This window comes from Apteryx mantelli, chromosome 8 (assembly GCF_036417845.1).
Source record: "Apteryx mantelli isolate bAptMan1 chromosome 8, bAptMan1.hap1, whole genome shotgun sequence".
Classification (NCBI taxonomy): Eukaryota; Metazoa; Chordata; class Aves; order Apterygiformes; family Apterygidae; genus Apteryx; species Apteryx mantelli.
The window spans coordinates 40,499,937-40,519,873 of record NC_089985.1 but is presented as its reverse complement, the minus strand read 5'-3'; the positions used below and the strand labels follow the sequence as shown (position 1 = coordinate 40,519,873).

General features: G+C 44.3%; 1 protein-coding gene and 1 long non-coding RNA gene across 3 annotated transcripts in view; both read right to left on the bottom strand.

Moving 5' to 3' along the window:
• ROR1 (receptor tyrosine kinase like orphan receptor 1) overlaps nucleotides 1–19,937 on the bottom strand; it is a 165,274-nt gene that overhangs the window by 112,861 nt on the left and 32,476 nt on the right. The window lies entirely within an intron of this gene.
• On the bottom strand, nucleotides 14,835–18,705 carry LOC106487684 (uncharacterized). Its single transcript, XR_001293105.2, has 3 exons — nucleotides 18,580–18,705; nucleotides 17,622–18,022; nucleotides 14,835–16,111 (listed from the first exon to the last, which is right to left on the bottom strand). It is a non-coding gene; the product is annotated as an uncharacterized lncRNA (long non-coding RNA).

Sequence of the window (19,937 nt, the reverse complement as noted above, 5' to 3'; positions counted from 1 at the left end):
TAACAGGAGCCCTGTTAGCTCCATCAAAGGCGCTCCCTCTCATTCTTTAATTTTTTAAAAAATTATTAGGCAGAACACTGTGCACCCTTTGATGACAACGTATGCGGGGGGCTCCAATACGTTTCCCTTCAGAACGAAGGGAAATTTCATATTCTCTATTTCATGTAAGGAGAAAATAACTTGAATATCATAATGCCAAAAAAAAAAAACCAAAAACAACCCACACCAGCGATTCCCAAGCTACGACCCCATTTCTTATTCCCAGCGGCTATTGCTGAGAGCACATTCACTCCTGTTGTGATGAGCAGCACGGGATTTCCGTCGCTCCCTCTCCTCCTCCTCCACCTCCCCTACCACCACTTCGTATTTTTTGCCCCTGGGCCAAAACACACCCTTGAGCACTTAAGAGCTCCACGCTCTGTTTTATATAAAATATATACACATATAAATAAACCCCCAGCTCACTGTTTCCCAGTGTCTTCCCCGCTCTCTGCAACTCAGAGTAAAACCGCGGCGTGTTGCTGCTGCTACCACGACACGGCCGCGCCAGGGAGCCCGATGGCCCCGACCACGCGACGCCGAGCGCTGTGCAGGGACGACCTGGCGAGGGGCTCGGCCCCATGGGGCTCGCGGTGCTCTGAACCGCCGCCGGTGCCAGCAGCTCGCCCAGGCACCCCAGAGCCACGTTTGGGAGCAGCCAGGTTTGCTTTTCCGGGTACTGCAACGCCTTTGGGAACTGCAGAAGGAGCCGCTCATGCAAGGGCTCCTGTCCCCTCTCAATTAGCAGCCCATGAATCCAAAATGCTTTCATGGCGTGCAGAGAAAACGTTAAATAATGAATTCTTTTATTCTTTTATAAACATCATGATGATGGCCCAGTGCTTTTTTTTTTTTTTTTTTTAAAGTTGGGCCCAGCAATGCTTGCTTTATTTAAGAGCCAGTCAACATTCTTGGGTAACAGCTGAATATCTCCAGAGGTGTAAATCACCCCACTTGATCTTATTAGAAACATTCGAAAGAGGGCGAGTGCTCCCACAACCACCAACTCGGGATTCCAGCGCGGCTCCCGAGCTGCAGCCTGTGCACATTCCTGCCTTTAACTGCTTTCAATTTGCAGTCCCTTTAAAGCACAAACACAAAAGTTTAAATACCAAATCAACTTAAGCAACAATAACAAGCCACTTAAAACATTGTCCATTTGCAGCTTTCTCAAATAAACCTGCAAATACGCATCGCTCAAACGCACGTGCGGTGCGGAGGCAGCCGGCAGCTCCCGGGGAAGCGCCGCGCAATCGCTGCCCCGCCAGCGGTGATTTACGCTCCCAGGCCTGACGGGGCATTATAAACTACAGCACCCGTCCTCGCAGCCTGCTGCAAAAGGCTAAAAACCCTAGGCACAATGAGAAGAGCAGAACAAAAACCACATGACAGTTAAGGGGAAAAAAACAAAAATCGCCACATCCTTTGTGAACATAAAACAGTTTAAGCCAGGAGGAGATAAAACCCACACCTGAAAGCAGAGGGGTGGGCGGGCGCGCGCCGTTTCTGCCAAAGCATGCACTTACAGTTTCTCAGTCGTTCTGGCGACTGGCAGCGCGCCCTTCGCTCCCCACCAAGCCTTTTAATTAAAGAGATTGCCAGTTATCTCTAACCGCAATCGCTGTCCCGGCGCTCAGACTGGCGCGAGCGCCGCAGCGCTTCTCCCTTAGGAAATTGTGGCGCCAGCGCTCAGAAGGGAGCTACGGCAGGAGCACAGTTTCAACTACGTCTTAAATAAATACACCCACAAAAATTCATCTTCAAAGGTGCGCATATGAAGTGGATAAAATGCACTCGCTGATGCAAAAATACGTGTGCTTGCAAATGCCTAATTAAAACCTGTAACTCTCTGCAGGTTCTCAGGGAACGAGAGCTACCGAGGAGCGCTGAGGCTGATCGCTGGGCGAGCGCGTGGTACGATCGCAACAGACCGGGGAGTATTTTCCTTCCCACGTCGAAACTGTAATGATGGAAATCCTTCTGCAAAAGTTTTCAGTCTTTCCCTAAAATTTAACATACTCAAAACAACATACTTTTCACGGAATCACAGAATGGTTGAGGTTGGAAGGGACCTCTGGGGATCGTCTAAGTCCAACCCTCCTGCTCAAGCAGGGTCACCTAGAGCACGTTGCGCAGGATCATGTCCAGGCGGGTTTTGAATATCTATTTCGAATACCTTTTAAGGACAAACAGAAAAAAAACCCTGAAATTTATAATTTCCTACAAAAACTTTGCTCTCAATAAAAAAAAAGTAGGCTTTTTATCTGAATGCAACATTTCAGCCAAGCTTAGCCGTAAGTCACCTGGGAGCTACAGTGTTTTACCAACCCAGAGGAGATGGTTTGCTGCTCTGCATTCAGAAAAAGCACCTTGTGTCAGCAGCCGAGTGTCTAGTATGGGAAAGACTGAGTAAAAAAATGGAAGTGTAAATGAGCTACCAGCGTTAATACCGAGTCGCAACCACACGCTGTTTACAGATATGTTATAACCCAACTGTAACCATCTCCCACGGGCCAGTGACCATTAAGAGGCCAGGAGGAACAAGAACAAAAACGTCAAGGTGGGCTTCAAACTCCCCATTGCCGAGCAAGTCCGAACCCGGATGAAACATTCCCTGGCCTCAATCTGACCGGAGGTCTCAGAGCGCCCCGGCACTGGCATTTTCCCTGCGCTCCTCCATAACCCTCAACGCACCTTCTGGCGAGGCAGTAAATGCTAACAATGTGGCCTTTATTTAATTTTGATTGCTATCCTCAGAAGCAAAATTAAGCAATTTCAAATCATTATCACTGAAATGAGGAAAATACGGGTCTTTGATGGATTTGGCCTGAAACAAGAACTCAAAGAGGGAAAGAAAAAGAAGAAAAGGCAGGTCGCAGGTGTTCCTGCAATACCAGCACCTCGGGCTGTGATGTTTGGGGCTCAGAGAAGGCGACGGAGGTCAGAGCAGGACAGTACCTCGACGTGAGGCCTCCTGGAGAAAGCGAAGCGCCGCAGAGAACGCTGCCGGGGACGCGCCGAGGCGACCCGCCGCCCGCGCTGCTGCCCTGAGCCGCCCACGCTGTGCATGGCTCCTGCAAGCAGCCGGAAAAGCAGGGTCATGGCAGCAGAGGTTAACGTGGTTTTGCAGGCGCTGCTTATCGGAGGAGACAGGTCTTAACCACTTGTGGTTATTAAAGAAGAAAAGAGAGTGCTATTAACTCCAGTGAAATGGGGGAATTCATTAAAAAAATAAATAAAATAAAAAAACAACTAAACACAACAAACAAAAACACAAACCCCAAGAAACCCTCGGGAAAAAACAGCTATGAGCAAACAGCACAAACAAGGAAAACCACTCGGGGAAACGGACACGGCACAAGCTGCAGCAGGTAAGCGAACGGCCCCTTGCCCTCTCGAGTAACCCGCGCCTGCTGCAGCGCCCCAAAACGGGCGCTCGCTTGCCCACCCCCCCCCCCCGGGCCCAGCTCCCAACCCCGGCGGGGACTCAGCCAAGGGCCAGCCACCCCTTACCCAGCTCGCCACGCAACAACGGCGCTTTTCACCGTGCTTGCCACCTGTATCTGCCCTTCACCTCAAAATTAGGAAAAAAAATAAAATCTCCAGACGGCAAGAAACCCCCCCATAGAACTGTGGCCTTCAAACTCTTTTTTTTGTTCTTTCTTCTTTACTTTCTTCTGCATTATATATCGGTGTAACTCTTTTAGTCGTGGGACAAGTCTACCAAATCGATGGATTAGCAGAGGGACGCAAGGCGAACGGTATACGGGAGTAAAACCTTGATTTTACCTTTGAGGCTTGTCACTAAAGGCTCCCGCTTTGGAAAAAGGAAGGCTCTCTGGCCATTTCACACCCGCACAGCTCCCGCGGATCCTTTCGCGTGAGCACCTTTGCAAGCGGTGCAGGAGGCTGTGTAAACGGAGGAGCCTTTCCACTTCCACTGTACGCTCTTGGTGGCCCCAGAACCTACCACTGCAGGCGACTTTGCAAAGGGTTGCGCTAGCCGAGTCAAGACCTGAAAAACAGCACTAGATATTTAGCAGTGGAAAGCTGTGCTTTCTGTACTGGTCTCTTATTTTTTCTTCTCCCCCCCCTTTTTTTTTTAATGTTCTTGCCAAATAGTGAACTCCTTCTAAACACTCTTCAGTTCAGTTTAACATTAGCAAATGACAGATACACAAAAAATACCTGCACGTTCCATCAGCTGGAGGCCGCGCCGGTGCCAGGTCCCCAGGTGTGCAGCACCGAGGCTGACCCCACTCCGCGAGCACCCAGTGTAAATCACCGGATCTCTTGTAAAATCAGCAGCGCCGCTGATCTTACAAGATATGAAGGCCCACACCTGCATCGCTGAAAGCAGGAGCGAGCCCTCAGCGTATGCATACTTCTTCCCTCCATTCATCTTTCAGATTTATTCTTGTCACTAACAAAATCTATTTCCTCTGTGAGCCTCACAGAAAAGAAAAGAAATGGTATGGAAATAACTTGATAAATTGTACGTTCCTTACAGCCTGATCAAAGCCCACTAAAATTCAATGAGAGTCTTTTTGCTGACCCAGCAGACTACGGGTCAAAGTTTTAAATACTTACTTAATTTCAGCCTTGGCATTTAGAGTGCCTAACTTTTCAATACGAAAATACCACATTTCTGATGTCTAGTAGAATCTCTGCATTTGACTCGGTCACATAATGGTTTTAAATTTTGTCAGAGCGGAACGGAGAACAAAAACAGTTAGGAAAGCATGCATTTATTTTCAAATGGAAAAGGCATAACGAAATTTTGGAATACTATTCTCATGAGAAGAAGTGGAATCTGGATATCTTCTTCAGCACTGGATTATCAGCTGGTCCCAGTGCATCATTTTAATACCATCTGCTGTGCTCCATTTGGAGTTTAAGGCCGTGCCTGCATTACACAGGACCTCATAAGCCCATTACATTTCTTTATGCATGGTTACATATAACAGCTTGCTTTATGCAATCAAGTAGATCTTTACAGCACCCTTCAGTAACGGTTCTACAGACAGAATCAAATTAATAAATTATTAACTTGTTAAGAAATTAAAACCAGCTTTCTCTTAAGTAGGAGGGCACTGTTACTATTTTTTTTTATTATTTCCACTAAAGATTCAAGTAAAACGTAAGAAACCAAAAAGCAGCAAGTGCCTCAGCACTATGCTGAAGACGATTAAATTGCTGAGCTGGTCTAGGTGTATTCTCCACCAAGAGTGCAGAGCCAGGTGCAGATTACTGGAGCCGGTAAAGGCTCACTCATTGACATCTAGAGAATATTTGACCCTATCAAAGCAAATAATGTCAAAAGACAAGAATTATAAGAACCAAACTGATAGAAGTTAAAATCAATTACGGCTATTCATGTTCTACCTACCTAGACACTAGCTCACACATCCAGAAATCACGCTGCCTGCCCCGAAAGAAAAACGACTCCCTGCGGCTGCGACAGGTTGCCAGAAGCAGAGCAGTCAGGCACAGTGAGTTATTGCAGTTCTACCCGTTTTTCACCTATCATCATTTTGAATATAAAAACGGTCCTGAGCAGTCGCATTTTTGGTGTTTTCTAGTTTGAAAGGGATTTCTTATAATTTTCCAGGTCGGAATTCTTAGGATCAAATTAGAATTTTAATCTTCATAACTATGCTGATATTACAGAAATACTAAATAAAGACTTTTACTAAAAAAGGGTTTGCGACGCCTTCCCGTGCAGAAGGAGCGGCAGGGCCTCGGCGGCAGGGAGGGAGCGCCGGAGCAGCGTGCCGCACCGTGCCGCACCGTGCCATTCTGCCGGCCGGCTGCCCCGCGCCCAGCACGCGCCCTCCGAGAGCCCCTGGCACGGGTGCGGCGGACACGAGGCACGCCAAAAACACCCCATGTTAGGGCAGGAAAGAAAAATCTGCCTTAAATCACATCTGCCAAAGGGGTGCGGAAGGCCTGAGTTTTGACTTTTGCTTTTAAAGTTATCTGGAGTTTTATGTCAACTGTGATAACTCAAAGTCGCTTCGGTTTCTTAGGATGGTTTAGAACAATCATTTCCAAATGAACTAGAATTACTGACTCATCTGAAGCGCAGAAAATGCACAAAATCACTTCTGGTTTCCTGTCTATATAGGTTCTTTACAGATTCTTTTCTCTCTTTCCTTTTTTTTTTTAATTTGAGAGAAATTGGTCTCTAAAAAGCAACTGGTACCATATGTGTTCAGTCAGCCGGCTGTAAAAGAAGCTCCATCAGTGACTCTCGGGCTGAACAGAAGCACAAGACTCTTCTGTCCAAGTCCTTCTTCCTCCTTTAACCACTGAAGAAACCTTGCAAAAGATCGTGTTTATACGAGATGGGCCCAGCAAAGTAGAAGCACAAACAAAGCAGAATAGGCATTAATACCTGTTATTTAGGAATTTAAAAAGCAAATGTAATTTGATATAGACATTTAATTTTTATTTTAAAAGACTCCAAAACCTCCTGTTCATGACCAAGGAGAAAGCTCTCGGACTTCAGCCAGTGCTGGCGCTCTCTCGTCACAGAGCGCCCCGGGTCCAGGCACGAGCGCCACCTCGGCTATGGCTCTGTGCAGTCATAGCGAGAGGCTAAAATGCATTTCTACACTATGCTACCCTCTATCCCAACGGCTGCAGCTCCTAGAGCAAATCCTGGAAAACAGAAACATGAAACATGCTTCAGGAGAAGTTACTAAGGCCAAAGGGAAAACCAGACAATGAAGAAGGAAAACTGGAAAGAAGTTTAATACATTACTAGAGCTCACAGCTTTTGCTATTGTTTATATGACCACTTTTACCTTACGACACTGAACAGCGATACGACACAAATAACAAACCATCACCCTTTGTACAAAAAAATGATACATTTCTAAACATCTAGCCATGGCATTTCCTCATTTTCTACTCACTAACGCTGTACTAGGGCATCGTGGCTGGCAATAATGCTTGGGGTTTGATTCAGGAGAGCTGACAACTAATGTAAGAGCCAAGGATACCTTCTACATTTGAAAATTCGGCTGAGTAAATATCACACTGTGTTATTTAGCATACCTCATTAGATTTCTGTGTGCCTCAGTTTCCCCAACAAGCAAGCAGGGGAAAGATGGTTATTTCATGCAAACTCTAAAGCACTTGGAAATCAGCAGGTGAAAGGCACTCTAGAGGGCAAGGTCTCATTCCATTATTATTTTAATTGTAACATGGCTCTTCCCCATTTATGGAAGAAAAATAAAATAAATTGAAATGCTAATGCCTTCTGTCTCAACATTCACACCACGGCCCTAATCCACCACTTACTAGAGCCAATGGAGAGACTCCTCTTGCCTTGAGGAGGCTTTGGGTCACATTCCAGCAGGAGAAGATAGGGTAAGCGGAGAGCATCTGCCCTAAGAGCAGGGTTTATACTGTTTCAGCTGCCTTTGGACCTTCAAGGGTTGCAAGAAAGACAAATAAATGCCCATAGCTGGTACACAAATTAGGATCAGACTTTTATTAAAAAGGAAAAATTTACTTGTGTGTGTCAGCGTAATATGAATTTTACACTCGGGAACAAATTCCATGCAATGGGAATGCCTTAGTCACGTGGGATGGATGCAGCTTCTCACCTCCAAATCCGCACACAGACAGGTCAGTTGAAAGCGTAAAATAAACCCACTGAATTTTCATCTCCCATTTGAAGTACTTTGTTAAAACAGGGCGGGGAATAAGCAGCGCTGCCAAGGTTCATTACAGATTCCTTTGGACAAGACTGGGCCCAGCCTTCAAAAGAAGTGGGAAAGGAGAGAACTACGAGCTCGTGGGAGCATCGACGTTGGGCGCACAAACCTACGCCGCCCGGGTGCTCCTCTCCGCCACGGTGCTCCAACAGGGCTGCTCCCGCTTTACTCCAAGGCCCCCCGGCCGCCTGCTACTGCCCCAATGCTGACGTGTTTTCCCTTGACTTGCCTGGGTAGCTAACATGAAAATGGTTAAAAAAAAGAAAGATAAATAATATAAATAACAGATGCTTCTGGCTGTGAAAAGACTAAAGATGTTTACTCCAGCCATGCACACAGCAGGTCCGCTCTTTAGGCAAATCTATTACGATACATAACCGAAAAAGATTTTCTCATATAAATATCTCAAAAAGTTAGCCAAAAGTATACATAAAAGTAAACCAAGCACAGAATGGCCTTCAGTCTCCCACTGTCCGTAACTTTTTCATTAGGAAGCAAATAAAAGCAACTAATAGGGTAACTAAACTAGAAGTGGAATCAGTTTGCATGATCTGTTTGTTCTCTAAGCACTAAAAGTATTCTGACTGCATTTTTATCTTTCCTGAACAAACCCCTAACAACTAAAAGCCACATATAGTTCATATACATAATTGGTTTTAAGCTTAAAAATGAGAACAAGTCGCTGTTCAGAAAGTAATTTACAACAGAGTCAAACAATTCATCAGGATTAACCAGCTTAGTTTAAAAAGAAAGAAAGAAAGAAAGAAAAAGAAAAGCTTGATTTTTCTTGGATCTGTTTTGGAAACCATTTTTACTGTATTTTTTTTGGTAACAGAATTTCATGCTACAGAAGAGGCATCAAACGATGAAAAGCGTTTGTTTCTTTCTAGTTCTTAAGTAAAACCAGCAATGTTAAAACAGGTCAGATATAATAAATACAGCTATTTCAAGTGAAAGAAAAATGTTTTCCTGTCCTGGCTTTGAGTGACAAGAGAAAATTTTTACCAGCTTGCAACTCCATTTTATTAAAAGTGTTCAATTTTATTTAATTGGAGATATATATATTTATTAGATTGGGTTTCTTTGTTGCATTTTTCCGATTAATCATATACCGTAGCAGCAACATTTTAAAGTGAGCTGATGTTCTAGACACCTTTAAAAGTGCTGGTGTGCGGAGGCCACAGTCTCCTACCCCGTATTTTTAAATTTTGGATACTTGGATTACCCCGGCAGGAAGGCGATAGTCCTTGAATAGAGCTTTTTGTTCAGCATCTAATAGCTTCCAGCACTTGCCCTCGCCCACAAGATACAAACCAAATTCAGTTAGACATCCAGGCCAGACGCGAAGAATTTCTCTGTCAGATCCAGTAAACGCCACCAGTGCAGCGTCGGGGCTGCCGGAGGGCGCGGAGGAGCCCGCGCGGCACCGGCGCTGCCCCGCGGCACCCGTGGGCCGCCCGGCAGCCAACGAACGAGCCGAGGAACCTCCGCGAGCCCGGACCCTTCCCATTTCAGATGGAAAAAATATCAGAATCGCCCATCCTTAGAGGTATTCAACCCTATAGCCTGAAAATGAGGGCCACTAAGGGACAGAGAGAGAGATATACATATTTTTAAGTTAAGCTTGCCATGGAATATTCCCAGAGCTCGGACCCACGGCCAATTTCCCTGTGAAGACACCAAAGAAATTCCAATCAGCCTGAAGCAATGCTTTTCTTTCATTTTATTTTATTTTTTTTAAGATTTCCTTCTAAGAGTTTAGGCCTAATAAAAGGAACTGGTAGGCAATTTGTACCCTTGCATTAAATTATTATGGCTTAAACCCATTTATTTCAAAGCTGTTATGCTATTCTTTTCCCATGCAGCACCAGAAGCAAGGAAATAAAGGTCTGTTACCCAAAACGATCTATCAGTTTGGATCTGTGAGTTGGCAGAGGGCAAGGGGCGCGGGCACAGAACCCCACAACCAGTCCGCAAGAGCCCGGCCGCGGCTCCCGGCTCCGCCAGACGCCCGCGCCACCCCGCTCCCGCGGCCTCCCGCCTCTACGGAGGGGCCGGATTCCTTTTAGCACAGGGATGCCTATCTTCCTCCCCGCGGTCCGCTCTCAAGAGGGTTTTAGCTTTGGAAGAAGCCTTCTCCCTGGGCTGGGGACGCTCGAGGCGCAGCCGTGCGGGACCTCGCTGCGCCGGGCCCGTGCACCACCTCCCATTTGGGGGGAATTGCCCCGCGCAGTCCGTCAGGAGGGACCCGAGAAGGTATCTTTGAGAAGTGGAAAAAAATGAGTTCTTAATTTATATATGACACTTAAACCTAACTGGATTGGGGTTTTTTGTTGTTTTTGGAAGACTTTAAATCGAACTGCAAGTCAGAACAGCAGCCAAGGCTCCCTTCCCTAATTAAACACACAACGCGCACCGAAAGCCTTTCCAGGCCAGCTGCTGAGAGCCCGTGGAAGCGGGGAGACGCATGGTTTGGGGGAAACACTGTGTTCCTGCTTGAATCCTTCAGCTTTCACAAAAGACAGCAGGTGAACGCTTTCCATAAATACAAACTGTGTTGTCTAATTAAACTACTGTCACGTCTCCATAATGAGTTAGCAAACCAAATGAAAGCTTAGACAAATGTTTTCAAAGTGAACGTAATCAGTCTCAAATGAAACACGTGGCTTCTCGCCGTAGCCATGCCTTTCGTAACTCACGGAGGAGTTCTTTAAAAATAAATAATGAAATATCCCCAATTTAGGTAAGACGACAATTTAGAAAGACTGCAACAAGACCAGTGATATGGGGAACACACCAGAAAGGGTGCACGGAGGAAGATTAGAGTAACCAGGCCTCCCACGGCACACCTACGCAGTCAAGCTTTTGTGGCAAAAAAACTCTTTAAAAACCTAGAGTTCCACTTTGGAAGCAAACGCACTGGTGGGAACTACGCCAATCTCAGCGTTAAAAATGCAAGTTCCTTATCGAAGACTTTTTCCTGTAATTTAAGAGTTCAGGTTGGTTAATCAATGCTGATTATTAGATAAACATGGAACAGATGTTTAACTGGCCTTTAATACCTCCATCCTCCTGAAAATTTGCATGAAAGTTATTATACAAAATATCACATACTCGCCCAAGATAATAAAGGGCTAAAGATCCTTTTGTCGCTTTTGCTGTTTTATTAATAAAAGGTTAGACTTCTACCAAAAAAAAACCCCAAAAAACAAAAAAGGGAGCTCTGCAGGTCTTACATACTCAAACTCTCTGGCTTAGGAAAAACAAAATAATTGACAAGTATCAAAGATCCCATCGTGATGAAAACAGCTCCAATCGGTTTCAACCCTAAGCCAGCCGGTTTACGTGTCCATGGCTGCAGCGTAGCGTCGGTGAGGACGCTGCCAAGTGCGGCACGGCACGGCTCTGCAGTGGGCAAGGCGGTGCTCGCGCACCCCAAGGCAGCGTGGGGCTGCCCCACGTCACCCCGGCATCCCCAAACGAAACCACGTGCTCTCGTTCATGCAACTCTCCGATACCATAGTTTCCTTCTCTTTGCATATCCTACGCTCACTTTTGTTATACTGAATTTTATTATGTCTGTTCTACTAAGAAACTGCTTCCGGCTCAAGCAGTTCCCCGTTTGAACCTGGAAGGTCAGGCTATTCTTGCGCCGTTTCCTACGCTATTCCCGAGCGCCTGCCGCGGGCCCTCCGCAGAGGAGACACCTTGGGGCCAGTCCAGGGCGCCTGCTGCGGCCTCCCGAACCCAAGCACGGCCGAGCTGATCGAGCACAGCACGGAGATCAAGACAACTATCCCGTTCCTACGTACAACACATACGCACCGAAGAAAAGATCTTTAAGAGGGAATCCTGTGTCGAGGACAGCAGGGCTAATCAAATGCCCCGTCGGGGACTATGGGGGGAGCTTTCATTCCTCGTTTCCTAACAGCTGGAGATCCTGCAGAAGACCCATTTCTGCCCGCAGTGACGGCAGCGATGGGCACTGAGGGGAAATGGGCTTTTCTACTCCCGCTAACTACCGTCAGCTTTACGTTTTGTAATGCAAGTACCTTCTCACTCCCCCATTCAGCAGGTCCTTGCACAGAGCGGAACGGCATTACCATAAATAACAGCTGCAGCGAGGCACAGGCTGCAACGAGCTAAAGATAATATTCACCTTAGGAGATCTGACCTGATCTGCTCGATCAGAGCTAATGAAATAAAAAGCACACTATAGCTTTTCCACTCTCATTGCAAAATTCTCCAAACCGTTTCCCAGCTCATCTCCTACTAAAATAGTACTGGCTCCATGAGAGCGTGCACCGAAAAGATTTTACTGTATCCTTTCACGCTTAGGTCATCCTCACATAACCTGAAGTCTTTATCACAGAGCGTCATTCGGGGATTCCCCACGGTCTTCTCACATTGTAACAGCGATGCCAAAAAGACGTAGCCAAGAGTAATGGAAAGCTACTTGTGCATGTGCTGCTGTAACCATCTTGCAAACCTCAGTATCTGTTTTAAAGAAATCTCCCAATGTGAAAAATGGTCCCACCTTGTTTTTAAAACAAAATGCTGTAGGCAGCTAATCTTGACCATTTATTTTATATCATCCAAACCGGAATATTGATACATCTGGACAAGCTCAGTCCAAGAACAGAGCACCATTCCCAAAGCATTCATGAACACAACCAACAGATCGTAAGTCAGAACGATCCAGAATTGACCACAATTAAATAACCTGTCAAGGGAGGAGATAAACAGCCATTCGGGCTAGGTTGAGACTACCGCTGATAGGAATTTAGAAAAGGCTAAATTTAAAGTATCAACAGTTTGTTTGATTGGTGTCTCCTGAGGAAATGTGTGGACTACGAGACAGCCCGACCAGCTGTGGTTGTGCTGGCTTTGGCTGCGCACTGGGATCCACAGGACCAGGGGAGACTCTTAGCTTGTCTACTAGAGTGAATCTCAAAAAACAGAACGATTTAAAAAAATCCTCCACCCTCTAGAATTTTTCTTCGCCTGTATCTTAATGAGCTTCAAGCTAAACTCATGACTCTCGTGTTCCTGGGTCTGAAAGCAAGGGAGGAGCAAGACTGTATGTGATCACCCTGAGGGCAAGACAATAGTCGCACTTGAATGCCGTTACCGTTTAAAAACATTATAGACAAAGGAGAAAGAAATTTCTAGACAGAAGTTTGAAGCTTAATTCCATCTCTGCTGAAATCAGTAAGAGCTTTGTGATGAACTTCAAAGGAATCACAACTTTTATATTTTAGAGTTAACAAAAACAGCATAATTGAAAAGAATTTTAATTATCACTAACTACATCCCCCCAATTAGCAGACTGCTTATACCCTTGAGTAACTCTGAATCTGTGAGAAGGGCTGAGCCTGCAGTTCTTTATTTTAATTGCAAGATAGGTAGCCAAAATGGGAAGCGACACTGCAAGCTTCTCCCGGAGGCCATCACTTCTGCTGGGTCCATCAGAGAGTAGCTCAAGCCACCATCTGTACCATTCCTCGGTGCCTTTTTTGTTACAACAACCCCTGAAGACCTGGGCTAATAGAGCATATTCAGGGGATTGCTGGTCTCTATTAAATTTTTATTTGACTTGATTGGAGTACTGGGTAGACAAACTACTCTGTTTCCTATCTGGCAGTTTTGTTTTACAACTCTGAATTGTAAAGGATTTCCCCCCCCCATCTAATCCACGTGCCCTTCCTTTACTTGCACCTCTAGACGTGGTGCCAACAGCGGTTGTTGATCGTGATGCCCAGCACAGGAGCCGCCAAGCCGAGCGCTCAGAGCCTGCGCTAACAAAAGCGCACGTATACAGAACGACAAGCAGTGGTGGGGAAGGATGGGAAGCACTCCTCTGTGAACATCAAGGAAAGCAACCGCTGAGCGCTGCGCACACGTACTTGCTCCTCAGTGAACGTGCCAAGACACATTCATTGTCTGCTATTTATTTAGAGTTCATTTCTTAATCATAACATGGACTTCTTCAAAACTGGAGAAGAACAAAAGTCACATTTACAAACCCCAAAGTACTAAACTTATGTAGGTATGTAACCAGGCTTTCATGAAATCTCTTGCATGGCAAAGGACAAACATGCAAGACTTGCTGCTCCAGGGGACATGGGATTTCAGTTTATCCTCTATGTGCTTGTAAATTATGTTAATTAAACCATGACCTTGACATTTCCATTACAGTATGATTTCAAAAGTAAGTAACAGAGGCATAAAATAAAGATATACCTGGCTGAATTTATGAAAAATCTTTTCTGCAGCTCAGTAATAAAAATCTCATTGCTATATTTCAGTCTGACCTCAAAAGAAAACTAAACATAAAGAGAAGATTTCTGTACCATTGGGCAAGTTATAAATAATGAAATAGCATTCCTTCCCATCAGGTCTTATTTTTACAATAAAAAGGTTCGTTCCTGGCATAAAAAATCCTCAACGCTTAACATTCCCTTTAAACCATCCACAGCAGGCCACTCAACTTGAACTCAGAAGTTTGGCACCGACGATTTGATCCATTTTCCTTTTTGTACAAATGAAAAGCAATAGTCTACAAGTGAGAAAACACAAACTGAACACAACACAACACATTCAGATTTTGATACTGTTGGGTCATACAAAGCTGTGTGTGTTACACATAGCTTATCTGCAGCTAATAACTGATCTGGATTTAGTTAAGTTTTACACAAACAACCTACAAGCAAGCCATAGACAATAGTTAAAACAAGGGAAACATTTATAACAACAATTTTAACAAGTGATATGAACAAATCACATTCTTATAAATTAAAATCTTAATTTGAATAATGTAACAAAAAGATCTCCATCTGAAAAGGTCTTGATTTGTTTTAATTGCTTCAGGAAACAGTTCCTTTTTTTAATCTCCCAGTTCCTCCCCTCCTCCCCCCCACACCAAAGGGCAGGGAGGTGGGGGAAGTAAACTGAATATACACAAAGTGAAAAGGAATTATAATAATTCAGCTAACATCATCTTCAGCATTAACTGTAATAATGTTAAAGAGTTTCAAAACAAAATGTCATTTCTTTTTTTTGAAGCACCTCTTTAAAATACGGCCTTTAAAAATCTACTTGATTTTTTCCATTGATGCAACACTAGCAAAAGGCATACTGCATGTCATTTAATTTCATTCTCATATTTGTATCTATATGTGCATATGTACATAATTATGGCATTTCTGTTATTTAAAACTTCATAGTTAAAGTAAATTGGAAAAGTACTTTGAGAATCAAACGGGCTATGAGTACATACTTGATCTTTATTTCAAAGTCACTTGATCACAGGTCTACATGTGCTTACTAGTTCTTTAACACCACTGTATTCCTGCCAGAATTTATCAAATCAGTGAGCTCCCTTGGAATGAATAAAGTTATGAATCAACATTACAAACAGCGATTGTCCCATTAGCTTAATAGATCTTATCATTGCAAAACAACGAGAGGAATGTGCCTCATCCGAGTGCCCGCATGATTGCTATTTGTACATCTGGTCAGGAAGCACAATACGGCCACTTCGGACTCCTTGCAAGCATTAAAGCCCAGACAGAGCTGCAAAGATAAACAGGGCTTTTGACGAGGCACTCGCTTTGATAAAATAAGATTTATTCTTAAGAATTACTGGAACTGCTCGCAGCTTTCAGGAATAAAATAAAGAAGAGGAAAATACATAAGCTGCTAGAGTGAGATTAATAATGATATATATGCTTGACATTAAAACTGCTAAAATCAGGCTGTACGTTGGTAAATTCTGTCATACGCCTCACAGTCTGGGTACTGGCCTTTGAGCCAGGAACCTGTAGTTTCTCATGCTGCTTTTAACAATAACTTCTTTTGTTGTCCTTGCCAAGTCAGAGCTCCGTTTCTCTGGCTGTGAGAAGAGGCCACTGCTTACCTACCGTTCAAAGGCTACGTGATGTTCAGCTACAGTTGCAACATGCTTTCGAAACTGCAAAGTCACAGTGCAAGTTCTTTAAATTATTAAGAGACCGATATTGCAGACTGGCAAGTGGTGGGGACAGTAGGAAGGAAAGAATAGATCTAAGTGCCATGAGATTTTGCCCAACCTTCTTGACTACCCCAGCACGGTGAGGAAAATCATCACTTCCTTTTCATTTAACTCAATGCTGATGTTAATTTTCTTGCTCATTTATTCACCATATCCATTTTTCTCTTCTGGAAAATGGATGACAGGAGGAAAAGCTGTGATGGGCAGGCACTGTGACACAACTTCCAGAAGACTCCAGATAGTACTGCAACAACTCAGCAGATCACTTTAACAGGTGAAGCAAGACGAGTCTGTAGTTGGGTGACTTCCCACGCTAAGGAGCAGCAAAGAAAAGCAAACCGTTACCTTGCAGATATGGTCCTCAACAGAGGGTCTAACAAAAACGAGCAGGACAATCACTGGAGAAGCGATGAGGGTCCCCACCTGCGAGTTGAGGGAAATCTAACAAACCTATACTTTCTGCAACATTATTTCCACCATCATAACTACAGTAACTCCCATTCTATAGACGTTGGCATAGACGCAACAGAAAACAGAGCTGAGGTGGACCTGGAGACGTCACCTCTTCCCTCCCTTCAGCTCCGAACAGGATCAGCTGTACCACACATGGGCTGAATACCCTTAAAGACCACGAATAGATATCTCAAAGGTCTAAATGTTCCTTGTTGTGGTTTAAGACTATAAAACTAGTCCTAATCTTGGTGGGCAAGGAGAACAACTATTGCTTCCTCTTTGCGGCAGCTCCTTAACATATTGGAAGAACATTATCAAGTCTGTGTTGTCACACAACCACCAAAAAGCCCAGCGACAAGCAATTCATCCAACACAACTGCGGGCAGGAAGTGTGAAATCTCAGCTCCGCTGCAGATACGGGAGTTTTGCATGGACTTCAGTGACATCCAGATTTCACCTCTCATAGACTGACAGCTGTGCAGTATGAGCATAACCTGCCACTATGAATATCGGTCCAGACTTCACATGCTAAAAACATAAGATTTATAATGTAAAATACCATATAAATCAGCAAAGAGACCGCAGATTTATTTGTTCATTTGAAAACCTACTTCAAGGAAGTATACTTTTTCCAAAATGCAACTAGGGGGAAACAGAACAAATTGCAGATTATCTTGAAAAAATAAAGGCTTCCATCATGGAGGCCTTCAGTCAAATATCTTCCTACCTACTGAATAGACAACACAACAGTTCTTCCCCAAATAACAGCAGTGGGAATCTACAACTAGAAAACAGAAGTCTGTATTAAAACACTTCCTCAATTAAATACACTACAATTAAAAAGGAGAAAAGGGAGCAGCTACAAAGGGCCTGAGCAAATTCACTCTGGAAAGACTAGTTCAAGCCTTACACCATTCACAAGTGGCTCTGGAGTATCTCACCACTCAGGATATGAGCATGATGCTTGCGAGCCACCCTGGGTCCTTGGGTATCATCAGCTACAGAAACTGATGCTTCAGTCACGCCAGTACAATGGGCTGCTAGACTTGGGATCAAAGGTCGAGTTTATTGTTGTTATTATTTCTTTTTAATCGTAATGCAGAGTGCCTTCTAAAGCTGCTACCTCAAATTTGTTCCCTGAGAAAACATATGTTCTCAGATTCCACACTTCTTGTAGATCCTTACTCTCCCACATGCAATCCCATAGAGAGAGTAACCCAAATACTATCCCATTGGCATTACTGATAATTAATATTAGCAATGGAGAAAACTTCAGCTAATACTGTTATAATTACAAGACAAAAAGCAATGCTTCAGTATTACCAGCCCACTAGAAACAGACCCATCATGTTAAAGCAACACTCTGTTACCTCCTGGAGGAGCTCAAACAATGGTCACATTGTTCAGCAGCCACATCTCTGCTGAAGGCCACCCACACGTTCCCTACTCCAGGGAGAAGTCAAAATCCTCCAGTTCAATAGACATCCAGTCAGAGGAGAAAGCATCTTTACAAGGCTTATTCATTTTTCTTGGACAAGCGGGGAGTTCAGCCTTTGCCTGCAAGCCAAGTCCCTGAAAGGAAGGGAATGAGTTTGAAGTTCCTGAAGATGTACACGCCTCCAATGCTAAGGCATTTTGTATTGCACAAGATTGATCTCCTCCAACTGCAAGAGGTCTTGGGTAAAAACGATCCTTCACAGCTTCATGGCTGGGAGTCAGCATTAGGCCGAAACACAAAGAGCACATCGTGCTTGCCTCAAGATGTCAGGAGCTTTTGATAAATTAAAATTCACTTTGGTAAATGAAAAATTCCTAGAATCCTCTTGTTTATGCTAACATGTGCAGCAATATTTTAAATTTAAACAAACTACACAAAAACAAGTAAAAAATGAGTCAATCCTTCCAAAAATTGTACTTCCCCACCCCCACCCCCCATTTTTGAAGATTACAAAATGTTTCTATTACTTTCTACCAGGACTACTTCAAACAAGGAAAACTGAATGCATCTACCCTAAAAATGCTGGAGAGAGTACTGGAGGGAGAGGGAAGTGACAGAAATATCAAACTAATTTGTCCTGCCAGAACAACTCCCAACAAGCTCTGTTTGAAACCAGCAGTGGCTCTAGGGTACAGAGCACTGAATGCTTGTCCTGCAGTGGGGACAGCGATGGGAAGGAACAGAGTAGATATCGCAGTGTACAAGCACATTCTGTGAAGTTTCAAGTGTTTTCAGGAATCACCTACAGACCAGAAGAGGTTCTGGAAGTAAGAGCTGCCAGATGTCTCAATAAAAAACAGGATTTTTAATATTTCTCCTGATGTCCTCACCAGCATTTCTATACATGTCATCTGGCAACCTTCTTGAGATGTCCAGCAAAATGAGCAGAGACACATGTTAATGTCAGAGAAGAACAAGGGAAAAGCCTTCACAAGCTGGAATTAAACTCCTTTGGCCTGCTTGTCATGCCTGGAAGAGGGGAAGAAAACAGGGAGAGAAAGGGAAACAGCTTGTGTGTAAAATAAGCATGGAAAGAGAGAACACAGCCCAGATGGATGAGGTAGCGCAGCTTCCACACGCTCTTCCAGGGCAGAAGGACAGCACAGGAACCAGAGGTTGTCTAGCAGAAAAGGAGGATATTCTTTTATCGTGCTGACTTCAAGATAAACCTTCTGTAGCCTAAAATAACCACTCCTGTTGACATGCATTCAAACACACCGCAAACTAGCATATTGATATTGCTCATCTGGAAGGGATAGAGTCTTGTCACAGATGTAGGGCAGGACTTCACTCGAAGCGTTTCACAGAGGAGAACGCTGCGTGGCTGAAACGGCCCAACTGCCTTCATTGCAGCCCCAGGCACACGAGCTCTGCTTCGGGCAGCTGTACACAAATTCTGCTCCTTTCAAACACGTTGACTTTGCCTTCTAAAAAATCCACCACAATCTAATCAGCAAGCATTTGTCCCTCTGAAGATGACTTCCCCCTCCCCCCCCTTCTTTTTAATGCGAATATTTACAACAGGTCACAGGGAAACCTAATCAGTCCTTAGAAAGCATTTAAGTATAAAGAGGTGCATAGAGTCATTCCTCTCTCCATGCCATGGCAGAAATGAGATATTTCTTGAGAGCTGAAAGGGATATAGTTTATCATGTCCACCGAACACCTGCCTCCACTTAACCCTTTTGGGACTTTCTGCTTCAGCTAGCCTTTTCAATGGGGTTAGTAGATCAACGGGGCTCTAAATTCTTCAGAAACTGTTCTCCTCCTGCCCTTTTTTAACAATATCTTACCAGACAGTCTTTCAACTAATACACAGGGTCTCCATCCTTATGATTTTCAAAAAGACTCCAACTGAGGGTTCACAGAAAGTCAGGACAAGGCAGTTTTGTTTCTGCCAAGTATGTGAGCCCTGATACCCCCTGCTCATCATGTCAATCAGTTGCCCGGGCTAGGTCAGGAGTTACTCGTAGATGCTCATGCAAAATCCAATTGACAGCGCAGCTCTCTTCTAGCCCTGCTCAGAGAGGCAAAAACATTCCTGTGCCTTCATCTTCTGTGCACCATTCCATATGCAGGCACAGATGTAAAGATTTTTCTAACAGAAGTTTAGCAATTCACCCAACAGTGTATTTCTGGTATGCAAGCAATTTATCCTCATACCTATATCGAATATTTATACTGATAT